The sequence below is a fragment of the Adiantum capillus-veneris genome, chromosome 24 (assembly GCF_014529385.1).
Source record: "Adiantum capillus-veneris isolate H3 chromosome 24, ASM1452938v2, whole genome shotgun sequence".
Taxonomy (NCBI): domain Eukaryota; kingdom Viridiplantae; phylum Streptophyta; class Polypodiopsida; order Polypodiales; family Pteridaceae; genus Adiantum; species Adiantum capillus-veneris.
Window position 1 is genome coordinate 43,710,087 of NC_140954.1, and position 16,066 is coordinate 43,726,152.

Consider the following 16,066-nt stretch of genomic DNA (forward strand, 5'->3'; position numbering starts at 1 on the left):
TTTACCCTCCTAGAACACACGAGCACATTCCCTTTCTTTTAAAGGATAGTGTGAAGGTGCTTCCTGCGAGGTTGGCTTGGCAATAAGCAATCACATCAGCTGCACACCGCAAAATAGCTCCATTAGGTTTTAGCTGTTCATGGGTCATGGTTCTTTTCACAACTACTCCTGCACAATCATGCTCTCCCTTTCCCTGCCCTGATCTAAAGAAGAACTAGCTCATCCCCACCCCTATGAGTCCACCATATCTTGCAATGAAGTAAAAAGGCCCGGCTCCCTTGAACTGTGAGGCCGCACCATCAGACCAGACGCAATGTTTCTTAGGAGTGAAACCCTCTTGTTGTAACCAATCACGGTGTAGCATGAAGTAGTGTTGCACGAACAACATGTCATGCACCTTGTCATCTAATATGATGAAGTGGATGGTTTTGACTACCTCCCTTTCCTTGCAGTAGTATGTTATGTGTACAAAAGTGGTTACTTGACGAGTACGCCATCTGGGAGGAGTGGAAGGGAACTAAGCAATTAAGGGCAATGTTTCAAGAGGGAGGAAAACGTGTCATTTTTGAAAAATTACCTAGTAATGCCTTTAACAAGTCATGACCTGGGGAAATTTAACGGATAACATCTCTCGATGAGTGTAAACAGTGTATATACTATCAAAAAATCATCAAAAAATGGTCTTTTTTTGTTATTTTCATCATTTTCTCTTGATATTGGACTTAAAAATGAAGAAATCCACCAGAAAACAATAAACCATTGTTATTCAATGGATTTTCCTAATTATTGATTTTTCACTTTGCTTTTTTTAGCGCATTTAATTATTTTCTTTAATTTTTTTATAAACATGTCAAAAATTAATAATAAATAGCAAATGAGCTTAGTCGGAGAAACTGAAAATACACTTAGGATCAGAAGGACAAGGCAAATAGGCACAAAAAATTTCAATGAAATTGACAGATGGAAGCGGGAACCCTAAATTAGGCTGCCAATGCCTACTTTCGCAAATTCTTGCAGAATGAACTAACGGAATCCGATTAAAGAATATTTTGAGTCTAACATAGATTTCACGGCATAGTAGGACTAACAAGGGAAGTTGGGGAAAAATAGTTTTGGAAATTCAAGTATAGATATCCAAGGTAGCCCAAAATCACATCATTTCCACTAGTTACTCTTGGAGGAAAGAGCTCTCGGCCTTCTTTGCGCGTGATTTCCGGAGTCCACAATCGCCCACTGAAAGCGCCGTCTCACATGAGACATGAGGGGTAAGTTCCAAGGTTATCAATGAACAATTCTATATGGCCGGGTAGCAAGACTAGGCTCAGGAAAAAAACCCTAGAACCCCAGCAGTGCACGAAGTCCTACAACTTAAAATTGACCATAGCGGCCTAACAGCTCAATCGAATTGGATGAGACTTGAACTGTAGCATGCCCCTATATAATAGAATACTTCCATATCACCAGATGACCATTCGGCAGGGGTCGAGGGGGGTCCCAAGCAGATAATCTAGGTTTTTGTCATATGCCAGAATTGGATTCTGACTCCACAGACAGCTCATAGACTGGGCCTATACACAATGTACCTAGAAGGTTTCATGAAAACAGTCAAGAAAAGCTCTCGAGCAGCAGAAAACAGCTCGAAGGCTACAAAGCATCAAATTGGACATATGAAGTCAAACTGACTCCAAATGGGCCAAAACTAGATGGGTAGTATCAGGACTATGTAGTGGACAAAGCCATACCTTCAAAAGTGACTAACCAAGTCCACAAGCCATCTAATCAAACAAATCGGTGATTTCAAAGTCAATAGGAGCATGAAGTGATGCTGACACAATAAAACTTTACCAAATTCATTTTAGGAGTTGTTTTAGATGTATTGAATATGTCTAGGTCATCAAATTGTCAAGCCTTGCAAAAAATTAACTGTTGTAAATAATCGAGATTAGTTACTTTTGCGCTTGTTTGGCTTGAAAATGATCTCTTCACTTCACCTATCACTTGTACACATCTATTACATGCCACATTTCAAGTATGAGTCAAAATGATCAAGAAAAACTTAGAGATTGTAAAAAAGACGTACCAAAGCTTTCCAATCTAATTTTTGAGTTATTTGTCACATTTTGTGATCCAAATCACCCCATATCTCATACACAGAGTCTACAATGTACGTTTTGATGAAAAAGTTAATAATTGCGATTATTTACTTTCTTGCCAAATGGGTGAAATCCGCAATTTTGACCTTATGGGACCAAAAAATATAATGTCCAAGTCCACTAATCAAGTTTGAGCAAATTTGGATCTCAAAAACTCAAAATCTCTTCATATTTATTGTTTCAGACTCTAAAAGCCTAAATCTAGCACCATTTCCACATAGTGCACTCAAATGAGTCCGCACTTCACTCAGAGTACCTAAATGCCACATGTTTTAAGCCTATGATGCCTAAAATGCAAAAAGTTAGAAAAAATCGTGATTATTTACTTTTGGTGCAATTTTTGCATGGACTGCATGATTTTGATCTCTACATGTTTATATGCATTTATGCATGCTCCAAAATAGATTTGAAGCAAAATGGACATCATTTGTCAGCAATTCAGACTGAGGTCATTTCAGAGCGGCATTCCCAAAAAATTCTAACTTTAACACTGTATTCACTTATCTGGAGCAATGCAAGCTGCTGAGAAGGCAAAGAAAAGGGTGTCCCAGAAAGAAAAGCTGCAAGAGTTGCCATCCTACCAACTAGATCCAAGTTCAGTAAAGACGGCAAAGGCAACTTATTTGTCAAGAGATCAGCTTGAAGAAAACAACATAACTATTTTCACTAGCAGATTCAAGAGCGAAGAAGGACACCAAGTAGAACTTCAAATGCTACCAAAGGAGATATATGATGTAGCTGCAAAGCCAGACACCAAAGAAGCCAAAACAAGGCTAGGCATAAGAGACTTCTACAACTAGGAACCATGCGACGTGGATTTCCAGAAGGCATATGAATTACTGTCCACAATCAAAGAAGATGGGTCAGCCCAGATCACCGACCAACAAGGGAAAAAAGTAGAAGTGGTAATCACTAAAGAGAGTGGCCGAGGCACTGAAGCTGCCACCTGAAGGTATGACAATGCAGGCTAGAGACAGAAAGAATGCAGGTACTTTCATTAAAGATACTCTTGCTGTCACCTTTTCCGATCTCATTCAAAGGAAAGTGGCAGAACCCGCTCGCCTCTACCATCAACAATTCCACTTCTTATCAAAGAGACCGCCATGGTACACAACTCCAAACCATGTGGTTGTGACCACCTTCACTCAAGTATTGAAGTCGACAACCAGGCAAGAAATTATGCGCAATATGTGCTTATGACACTGAAAGGCACAAAGAAAGAAGGCAAAATCACATATCTGGGTGCTCCAAAAGTGCTAACCAAAATAGCCTATCATGCTATTGGAATGGCGGACAATTTGCCACCTACCCTAGGTCAAAACACCTAGATTGTATTTGCTCAACCTTCTCTAAGAACCACTCTTTCAACAAAAAGAGTGTACAAGCCAGATGAAGAATATGCAAAAAGCTCCCATGAGGCTCATAGTAGTGAAAGTTTGGACAATGAGGAAATAAGATCAAGGATTGAAGAAATGAAAAAGAAACCAGTCGTAGCACACCAAGAGGAACCTCAACAAAAGAAGATGATATTTGAAAGAGAAAAGAAGACATATGAAAGGAGCCGTCAAGCTGCAGGTGAGGACCTTGAAAGATGGAGTCCAAGAGATATAAGGGGACCAAGAACCAAGAACCCTGCAAGGAAAGGGACAAAGGATCCCAAGGATTTTCTTAAGCGCATGTATGTGGAAGCTGAAGCTCTAAAGCTAAAGGATGCTCAAGAAGCTGAAAGGAAAGCAAAGGAAGAAGCGGCTGAGCAATTACAAAGACAAGCAGAGGCTACTGAACAAAGTGAGTCACATCACGACCAAGGGAAGATGTCTTCGAAACCCACTTCACCCACTACGGAGCAAGAAGACCATCCAATGCCAAGCCCAAATCCTTCACCAACTGCTAAACCCAATGAAGGCGAGGAACCAAAGGGAAAAGATAAACAATATGAAGACCCCAGTTTTGAATAGCCAAAGGGAACACAAAGCACTAAAGTTGGAATTTCTACAACAACGCAACAAGAATCAGCCAAGGCATCCATGAAGTCTCAAGAAGCAGAAGCCATAGCACAACACAAAGAGCAACAAACTGAAATGGCTAAAACCTCTAAACAACCTCAGGGAGAGCCTGAAGATTGGAAAACAAATGATGAAGTCATCATGCAAGTCAATGAATATGCCAAGCAGATGCAGCTCATGACGGATAAGATGTGAACAACAACACGTAGCCACAGTGCTAAGGCTAAGGAACTTGAACTCATCATTGATGCTCTACAAGGAGAGCTAGATGACTGACTGAACATTATTGTAGATCTCCAAAGACAAATCAAGGAGCTCAAAGATGAAGCAGAACAACACCAGCTTGCAAAAGAGAAACAACAAAAAGAGATGGAAAAGCTGGGAACAATTCTAACTAAATTATTGGATACATGCAAAAGCAAAGAACAAAAACTGAAAGAAGTAACCAATGAACTTATTACCTCTACTCTGTCAGTACAAAAGATCCAAGTGCAGCTTGATGTAGCTAATGCTTCTTTGTAGTACTCCGAGCAATGGATCATTGTTCAAGCAGCACTTTTGAGACAGATAAGAGAAAACCCTGCTATCGCCTCAATCAAGGGAACAGATGAATTCTACAAGACTTTAGAAAAGATGAACAAGGACCTTGAGTTAGATTTGAAGCTGGAACAATCACAAAGATAAGGCCTTGCATTGATGTGGGTCCAAAGAGAAGAACAACTGCTCAAGATAGCAGAGTTAAAGAGAGTCAATCAGCTGCTGAGAGAGGCACAACCAGAAACTCATGATGAATCAGGACCCTTTGAACAACCAACCATTGACATACCCTCGATCTCATTTGCTGAGATGGAAACATAACTGTCAGAAGGCCTAGCAGAAGAGTCAGATTTTCAAGTACCACTCACTGAAGCTCAGCAAAAGTGCCCATGGTTCAGCTTTCTAAAGCTCAGGAAGATGCACTAAAACTTGGGGGATTCACTAGTAGTACTAGGAAGATGTCACCTACGTGCACCAAAACTTCTATTTTACCCCCTATATACGGGACTCTTTGTAAGATCTACCTTTTTGGGCTTACTAACCCCCCCTATTGTACACTCACATGACATCATACAGTAATCCTTAGTGAAGTCCTGGAGCACTAAAAGAGCAGATTATCCAAGAAACAAATGCCAAATGGAAAGCAACACAATGAATTGGGAGTTGAGAGCTCTCCACTCAGTCAATGTAACTCAACTCACTCCCCATTGATCAAAGTGGAGCTACTACAAGTAAAAGAAAGACTATATAAGGATATGAAAGTAGAAGGCTCAGAGGATATCCACCCCAACTAGACAAGGAATTGGTTGAACAAGAATTCGAGATATCTCATTCTATTCACAAGAGCACCTGTATCCCTCCAAAAAGATCCTACATTCTGTCCGGTACCAAGAGTAAGGACATGGCAGGAATACGAAGCACTGAAAAAGAATAGGTCAACATGGATGAATTACCCATGACTATCAGCTCCAAAGCAGGGACCAATAACAACGGAGGAGCATGGTGAAAATCCTAACGGGCACCATGACCTTCTTCAAGAGCCTCTTTGACCTCTCATGTGCAATGTTGTACAAGATTTGCAGAATGCTTCTCACCTGCATTCAAGGTTTTCACGGGCCTTAACAAGCCGGAGCACCATGGATGTCTTTTCTTGAAGGCAATAAAGGTCTCTATTATGACTTAAGTGGACAGCCTTCAGAAGAAGTTCTTTACAGCTTCTACGCAAGATGCATGTTACTGAACTCGAGCAATATGTTGGCATTTGAAGAAGCATTCTACACAGGTTTCTTCACTTGGCTAACGAAGATATTTGGGTGAGTGATAAGTAACCTTACATCAAGATTTCTTGGCTATTCAACCCTCACTAAACTTAAAAACAGAGTCACCATGCAGTTCTTGCAAGTCCCAGACATATGAGAAAGCACTACATGCGCTTAAAAACTGCCTCACCAACCGTCAACCCAAAGATTACTTCAGTCCATGAAGTTGTGTCAAGGGATGACACGGTCGAGGAGGGGGAAACGTTAGCAGCAAGCGAACTCAGATAGCATTTTTCAGAGCTTTTATTGTAAAAACACTTATTATTTTGATGAATTAAGAATGTTGCAACTCCTACTTTCTAGCTAAATAGTGCAATTGATGAGCCGGGGCTACAAGCTTCTAGATTGTATCAACCTATCTTTAGTTAGAGCTCCCAAGTTATTAGTTTTGACCACAAAAACCTTGGCTAAGGTATAAAAGCCAATTTTTGTAAGTACTTTTACAAGTTATTAGTTTAGACCACAAAAACCTTGGCTAAGGTATAAAAGCCAATTTCTGTAAGTACTTTTACAAGTTTTGGGATAATAGAAACACAGCATGAGATAATTGCGCTCACTTCTCTCCTTCTCACGCTTCCTACTCCCTTCCCGATTGTCGCATTGCAATGCCGTCTGTTGCGTTGCAACCGTAGGTAAGAGCTCTACACATTGACGTAAGCATTTCATGGTAATCTGTAGCTTTTGACGTTTCCGACCTGTGGCCTAATTTCACCCTAAGTAGTAATTTAATCTTCAAAATCATAAAATAAGTATAGATGGGGTATTGGGACATCATTGCTAAGCATTTAGATGCATTCTGGATCGAAAACAACTAGGTCAAAAACTCATTGTTGTTAATAATCACAATTTTTGCACACCTAAAGTGAGATTTGAGACCATAAGCATGTGTGCTTAGGTCTTATAAACATGTCCTAGAAGTATCATAGTGTTTGGATGTTGTTTGATGCTGTAACGGTTGTGATTTGTTTGCCAATTAGCGAGAAGCTTTTGGTGATTTCTGTCATTTGAGTGTAGCTTGAGCTAGATGCGAGTTGTTTGTTATTTTCCAAGAGATTGAAAACCTCTTGTAGCTGCTATGCACTAGTCGAGTCAGCTTCCTCCTCTGTATTGACAATTATAACTCGTGGTTCTCGCTATGTCTGCAATAAAATAAGAGTGAGGTTAGACACCCGTCCCACAATTGTGGCTCCATCGTAGCTTTTTCTTTGTCCTCTAGAGATATGCTTGTCTTTTCTTGATATTCGTTATGTTTCTCAAGGTCCTTTTCTTTGAAGGAGCCATGCAAAGAGCATAGCAAGAAAATGGCCTCCAATTTATCATCAAAATTCAACGCTTTTGACGTACGTTGAGAAAAGATGCTATTGAACTCATTCAAGTTGTGAACTAGCACTACTACGTTCTTTCATATTCAAACATATAAGTTTCTTCTTCAACAAAATATTATTAGAAGTACTTTTTCCATCCCAAGCTGTGCATAAAGAGTCCCAAAGCTCTTGTGCTGTAGTCTTGTCCATAATTGTGGAGAATATAGTCTCGCCAACATCTCTTCCCATTGATCATCAATGTAATCATTATCTCTATGCTCTTTCAATGGTGTTTCCATGTCCTCGTTGACCAAGACATCAAGCATACGTTGCTTCCAAATTGTAAAGTTTGTGCCATCAAATTTCTTTATGTAGTAGTCTTCCCTTTTTGAAGCACTACTAGTAGCCATAACTCAAGATAATATGACCAAAGATTTATGGCAAAAATTTAAGGGAAAATTTTGACAGAGTTTTGCCTAAAATATGAGCATAAAATCAAGAAAGAAATGTAGTAGAGTCATGGCTGCAAGCAATCAAATGTGCCAAGAATGCATATGGTCAACTTGCGGGAAAAATTCGTCAGGTTCTTCTCTAAGGGGGTTAAAAATCTCAAACCCGATAGGACAAAATCAAAGCATAAACTAATAAACAAAACCACTAGGCATAAGACTGACCTAACAATTTGTCGAGAAATTTGTCATGTGATGGCCAACTCGGCATCGAAAGTAAAAGTGTCCATCCAGGTTGCTCTCTGCGTGTCCATCTAGGGACATACAAAACACGTTTACTTTCATCTCAGAGATTTCCAAGTATCCTTAGATTTGCCAAGCTTTCCCAAGACCTCACAAGCAAGACAAAAATTTACAATATAATCCTTAGACTAATCTCATGTTTTGTTTTCTTTGTAATTAAGTTGGTATGCATTTTTGTTGTAAAATTTTTATAAATGTTTTTTGTAAATTTTAAAGTGTTTTGATCTTTCTTTTCACATCGACATTGGTACTATTATTTGATTGGAAGTGTCATTGTGAAATGCTAGACCAAGAAGCATTATTTTACAACGTGGCCACTATGTTTACTTTGGCATAGGTTCTATTTTGGATCAAAAGTGTTATTGTTGAACATGGCTGGTTATCTTTGAGTAGTTCTATTAGTCTTGTCATCATCAGTAGTTCTATTATTGGAGTAGAGTGTCGTTGTGCAAGCTAATAGGTTACTTTCTATGTTCTATGTGTGATATATGTGCTTTTAGGCGAGTTCCGTGTTTCTTTTGTAATTAGCTCTACTATTGGGTTGAGGGTGTAATTAGTTTTAGGCTAGTTTGGTGGTTCTTTCGACGTCAAGCTTCAAGTCTACTATTGGGTTGGGGATGATGTTTGTCTCATTGAATGATGCCCTACTTTTCAAGATAGTCCATTGTTGCTTTTGGCATCATGTCTACTATTGGACTGAAGGTGTTGTTAGTTTCATTGAATGATGCCCTGCTTTTTAGACTTTGTTATCAGCATCAGCTCTCCTATTGGGTTGGAAGTGTAGTTTCAGTGAATGATGCCCTGCTTTATAAGCTAGTTTAGTGGTGCTCTCGACCTCAGCTATACTACTGAGCTAGAGTTGTCATTAGTCCCATTGAATGATGCCCTACTTTTTATGCTAGTGATGTCGTCAATTTTAATGAATGAAGTTTATATTTGTTATAAAATTTCAAGTTATGTTGTCTTTAAAAATCACAAAATATGTTCAACTTTTGTTATCTTTAAAAATCACAAAATATGTCGTCGTTGTACCATAGATGGCTCCTGTAGAAATGGGGGAGTTAAAAACAAAGATAAAAAATCTCATGTTTACATATATATGTGCCCTGGCCATGGAGGATATCACCTCTACATTAGAGAGTGAGACACGCAGAGAGCATTTCTTTGATATCATAATTGAAGGGAATTGTTGATGCACAATGCTACGTATCGACCAAAAAACCGATCTGTGGTTGGATCTTCAACGCTAACTTCACCGAGCAATGTGCTCAAGGAATCGTGCCTCTTGAGAGACTGCTATCACAGAAAGTAGAAGCTCTCTATGTTCCACTAATTGACATGGTGGTTGTCTCATGGTGGGAATCCTGGACTCAGGAAATATCTACAATTGTATGCATCAACAATCCACAAAAATATACATCCAATCTCTATCTGTGCCTGAGAGTGACGTCGATGCCAAAAAAGCGATGTCGAGAATGTCAAAAAATTGGATGCACACACACATAGTGCACGTTGATGTCAAAATTGGAGAAGCTAGAGGACATGTAAGAGAAACAAGAGATGATGTCGGAGAAGAAGCCAAAGATGCACACAATCTATTTGTGTTGATGGATCTCTCTCTCTCTCTCTCTCTCTCTCTCTCTCTCTCTCTCTCTCTCTCTCAACTCCCTCACGACTGAAAATGTCTCTCTCTCTCCAGGAACACACATGACTAAAAATGTCTCTCTCTCTCTCTCTCTCTCTCTCTCTCTCTCTCTCTCTCTCTCTCTCTCTCTCTCTCTATGCACACACATGGCTGAAAATCTCTCTCAAATAGCACCACAATGTGACAACCGCATCATGATCTGCAATAATGTACGAATCAAACTACCAAGCTTCGATATGTCAAGATTATTGCAGACTACTACAAAAAATTAAACACTCAAAATTTCAAAATTTTGATATGAATAGCACATTCGCAATGTGCCAAAACCCTAGAATAAACTCCTGAATCATATGTATCTTGCTCCATATGCTAGATATATGCACAAAATGTTGTTTTTCAGGAGCCAAAAACAACATAAACAAGCTACAACACTTCTTGTTCCTACCATTTCTCTGCAAAATTTAGCAATGTCTTGCTACACAAGATGAATATACATGCATAAGCTTAGATCTAAAATTTAGGCTTCTCTTGTATTATTGTCATCAATGCCCTTGTCGTTGTGCAGCCATCGACTCAACCGTCACACTATACCCGCGCAAAACCAAAGCTTTGATACCACTTGTGAGGTGAAATGCGGAGTGAGTGCATGTCAGTATAAGTGCAAAAGCAACTTCCACTAGTAGATCGCTTAGATAATGCTAGCTCACCCAATCTCCATCTATGTAACCCAAAAGAGAGAGCGATTGCATACAGTTTGATGTTAATTTTCATCGATAGAGAAAACCAAAAGTTGTAGTGCCTTTAAAGTATTTCAATACATGTTTTTTTGCAGTCCAATTCTTAAGAGAAGGACGTGCAAGATGTTGTCCAAGATAGTTAGCAAAAAAAGAAAATCAGGGCGGTATTTCATGCCAAAAATTTGAAGACATCCGATAAAGTTATCAGGCTGATTTGTGACAAGTTGACCGCCACTTTCATAAGTGTTTTGTGTAGTACTTGGAAGACATGGAGTAATGACCAAATTTATAGATTTCAAACCAAAATTTTGAATAGAATCTGCAATAAAATTTGACTATTGAAGTAACAAAATATCGTTCGTGCGGTTTCTTTGAAAACCAAAACATGAGTGAAGCTCTCTAAGATCCACCATATCAAATGTTGAAGACAACAACTTCTTCACTTGTTGAAAAAATCCCAAATCATTGGGAACAAGGATGGTATCATCCACACAACGAGCAAGAATCACAAACTATCACCTTGGCATTTTATAGATAAGTTGGGGTCAGAAGAGCAAGAGATAAATCCTTTGGAGGTGAAAAAAATATCAAAATTTATATACTATGCCCGCACCGAATCTTGTTTGAGACCATATAGTGCCTTATGAAGATTAGCAACAAGCTCTTCCTTACTTGGAATAATAAACCCTTCTTCTAGCTGCTCCATATAAATTTCCTCATTCAAATTACAGTTCAAAAAATAAGCTTGCATGTCCATTTTGTGAGTGTCTAAATCAAATTAAACAGTAAATGCCAACAAGACTCGAACACTTGTAATGCGAACGACTAGTGAAAAGGTCTCTTGATAATCAACACCAAAAATTTGAGAATAAACTTTGGCATCTAATTGTGCCTTGAATTTAATTTTTTTTGGAATTTGTCAAAAGATCCATCTACTTTTACATTTGTCTTATACACCTACTTGCACTTGATAGTTGTATGACCAGGGGACAATTCAGTCAGTTTCTATGTATCTTAAGAGATAAGAGAATCATACTATGGTTATGTAGCCTCTTGCCATTGATCCTTTTGAGGATTAGAGATAGCTTTGCTATACGTGATAGGATCCTCAAAAGTAGAGAAAACATTATTAACAGTATCGTCATCATAAACATGACAGGAACCATGTTTGACAGATCAACAAAAATGTCAGCATCATCATTAGTAACATTTGGGGTTAATTATTGTGAAGAGGAGAGCTACTCTTTAAGACGAGTTCATCATTTGAAAGAAATGGAAAATCTTGAAGCAAAGATCTAGGATCATCGACATCATCCATAAACCATGAGTCTCTCATAAGTTGTTCATTGGAAGTAGCATAATGATTCATGGTTACTTTCTTGGGGGTCATTGAATTTATAGGCTGCTTTAAAGTGCCAAAATATACAATGAAGATAACTTTAAGACTAGGAGCATCAAGCTTTTCTGGTGTCTCTTTGGGAACATGAATATAAGCATACTGAAAGGGCGGTGGTAATGTGTGTGGTAGTCTCCACCCAACCGTGCTATCTTATAGCCTCCCCCTAGCGTACACACTGTCCGGCTGTGCCGGTGGCCTTGCCCATATGACCCATGTCCTGACATTACCCCCCCCCTCCCCCTTGGAGAATCATTTTTGTCCTCAAAAACTAACATAGAAAAATGTTTCTTAAGTGCGGAGACATTCTCCCATGTAGAACCTTCTTTAGGTCTATCTAGCCATTTTACCAACACCTGTCGTCTAACATGATGTCTGGTGCAAAGCTCATGAGAATCCAAAATCTTTCTGGGCTCATGAGGAATTCTTGGCGGTTCAATAAGGTCAACTAACACACCTGTGTCAATGACGTTATCATTCTGTCCTAGCTTCTTCTGAAAGTTTGCAATAAGGTACTTCCATACGTCGTGGGAAGTAGGAATTTCATACATATCAAGCAGAAGGGAATCAGTAAGAGCAGAAAGAATATACCGATGAGCTGCTTTATCACGTCGTTGCCAATCCGTATAGGCAACATTCCAATCTTCAAATATAGGTCCTTCAGTGATAAGCACGTTATCATTATCCGTATCAACAGGCTGAGGCGGACAAACACGATTTCCAAGAACAACATCAGAGAGTTCATCGCCTTCAAGAATTACCAACATCTTTGCTTTCTAGCCTGGAAATCCTTGACCTTGGAAAGGAGGAACAGACCGCTGGCCAGAAGGAAAGCCGTTGACGAGAATATTCATAGCCATATCTTGTTGCGAGAAGACGTATAAGATAAGATCGCAGAATATGCACACCATATATGGTGAAGGCCGCAATTGAGAATGAGAGAGATATGAGTACTGTGTTCTGTCAATGATAAATGTAAGAAGGATGCTCAAGGAACGTCCAAAGATGTGAGAGACATCACCCAAAAAAGGCAGGGTAAAGGAGACGTTAATAATAAAGGAGTCATCAAAATAGAGTGGCGTGAGACGCAAGATTGACGGCCACAATAAGAATAGAAAAAAGATAAATCTTCTCGAAAAAGTTAACGCCAAAATAAGAAAAACGACCGCGGACGCTTAACGAAGAAGTAGGACGAAGAAAGCTGCGTCAAGCTCAATTGAAGTAAAAACAACATAACTTTCTGCTGCGAACTCCGATTGACGCAAACCTAGAACTCAAATCGAAGAGCTCTAGGAGACGAACAAGTTTTGGATGAAAAGTGCCATTGCGTTACGCTCTATTGCGCTTTTCCCGTTTCTCCAAATTTTGAGCAGAACACCCCGAAAAATTGAGATGAAGTTCAGGGTGTCATCAACAAGAAAACGTAATCAACGATTAGATTGATTAGCAATAAACGCCACAGAAAACGCTAATCATATTCTTGTTAACACAAAACAACCACAGTTAACAAGAATCAACGCTCAAAAATAAAATTTGTAGCAATTTTGAATCTTACATGCAAATCGCATACACATACTGTTTTGTCACCATGAATTGAATCGGCGCGTGATCCTTACCGCTCTGATACCATGTTGAGATGTAGAGAGAAAGAGAGAGAGACGAGACAAGAGACACACCATATACGCTCCCAAAGACTGATTCATATTGAGAACAAGATACAAATATATAGGTAAGACCAAGTTTAGTAGAGTGAGCCATATATAGCTCCAACAAAGATGAACACATAGAACAATTACGATTAGTGTTCGAACAGCTACGAGCTCACACATTGTATGCTAAGCAAAGCAAGTGTGATTTCTTTAAAACATAGATACATTGCCTCGGTCATGTGATCTCTTATTCTGGCATCAAGATGGACACTAACAAGGTCGCTGCCATTCTTCGATGGCCACATCCCAACACGGTTGAGGAGCTTCAAATATTTTTAGGCATGGCTGGATTTTATCGACAATATATCCGTGACTATGCCAAAATCATTGTTCCTATGACGGATCAACTTAAAGCAAAAGATAAGATCTTTTCTTGGGAAGAAGCCCAAAAACGCAATTTTGAACAGCTCCAGGTAGCTATAGCCACTGCTCCCATCCTAGCAATCGTTGACCCACTTAAGCCGTTTGTGGTAGAGACTAATGCTAGTAATAAAGCCATTGGGGCAGTACTTCTCCAGGAGGGAATACCTATAGCCTTTGAAAGTAAAAATTTAGATAGAGCTCAATAGAATTATTTTGTTTATGAGAGAGAGCTCTATACCATAATTCACGCTTTACAAAAGTGGTGACACTATTTATATGGTGCCGAGTTTGAAGTAGTTTTTGACCATGAGAGTATCAAATGGTTTACTACTCAAAAAGACTTGAAGGGCCGTAAAGCTAGATCGGCAGAAATCCTTCAGGATTATGATTGTAAGCTACGATATCGCAAGGGGCGATATAATGTAGTACCGGATGCACTAAGTCGGATGCCTCATATTAATTCACTTGCTTTCACGGAACTAAAGAGTGGATTTTTGGAGTGACGTGGAAAGTGTGGACAAGATCAATCATATGTTAAAGTGTGGAGTACAATTTTAAAAAGGGATCCGTCACACTCACATGTCTCTAAATAGCCAGATCAAAATGTCTCTGCACGCGCAGATAGAAACTCCAACACATAGAGCTCTACCCCTACTCAGGAAGAGCTTAAGCAATGGAATAATTTTTCCATTAATGATGGCTACTTACTCCACAAACGGTAGAGTATGTGTGCCAAAGGACTCAGACACTAGGCGCCAAATCTTATTTGAGTGTCACGATAGTCCAAGTGCTGGTCATCCAGGTATCCATAATATGTATGCCAGGCTTTCATCATGATGTTCAAGAGTACGTACTAAACTGACAATAGTGCCAAGTTAATAAGGCAGAGTGCCTCAAGGTAGGTGGCCTTTTACATCCTTTAGAGATTCCACAAGGTAAGTGGGAGAGTATCTCTATGGATTTTGTAGTAGGACTACCTGCTACTACAAATCGTGGCCATGATGCCATTTGGGTAATTGTAGACCGTCTCGCAAAGATGGGTTGATTCATTCCCACTAAGACTACGGTTAAGACACCAAAATTAGCACGGCTATTTGTAGAGCATATATATAAACTCTACGGTCTTCCAGCTAGTATCATTAGTGACATAGATCAAAAGTTCGATAATCACTTCTGGAGAGCTGTGTTCCAAAAGTTGGAAACTAAACTTAATCTAAGTATGGTTGATCATCTAGAAGCGGATGGTCAAATGGAAAGATTTAATCAAGTGCTAGAGGATATGCTACGAGTATACGTTAGCAAGAAGCAAACCATCTGGGAATACTACTTACCTATATTGTAATTTGCTTATAATAGTTCAAAGCATGTGAGTATAGGGTTTAGTCCGTTTATGCTTTTATATGGATTTCAACCTAGATCAACCGTTATGGTGGGGTTGGCTAAGGAGAAGATACAACAAGCGAAGGATTTTCTCCAAGACCATTTTGACATGCTTTGAGTTGCTCGACAGAATGTTAAGCAAGCTCAAGACAAGCTCAAGACCGATATAAGAAGTATGTAGATGAGCAGCGTCGTCTTGCTACTTTTGAAGAAGGAGACAAGGTTTTCCTCAAAGTTCCGGAGCATTCAGAAAGTATGAAGACGAGAAAACTTGTTAAATTTTCACCACGCTATTGTGGACCGTTTACCATTCTCAAACATATAGGTCAAGTGGCCTATAAGCTAGCTCTTCCAGAGCACTCACGAGCTCATCATGTTTTTCATGTTAGCCGTTTACAAAAACAATATTGAATCTTTCAAATCTATTATTAATCAACTAACTGCTACCGGTGATCGTGTTCCACAAAAGAAACTGATTACACTTCTCCTTGATACGGTGAAGGACTCTTCTTATGATAACATTGTTACTATTCTCTCTAATAAAGATGGTCTTGATTTCGACCAAGCCTACATGTCTTTAATTGAATACTCTCAATGTCAAGAACGTCGGAATGCTGGTCACAATACAGCTATGATTTCACAAGAGAAGACTGAGTCACAACAGATGGAACGTGCTTTTTATGCTCAAAGGCATCCATTTCAACGAGGAAACCGCAGAGGTGGCCGTCGCGGTAATATTTTCTCTCGTCTCAAATTTCCTAATAA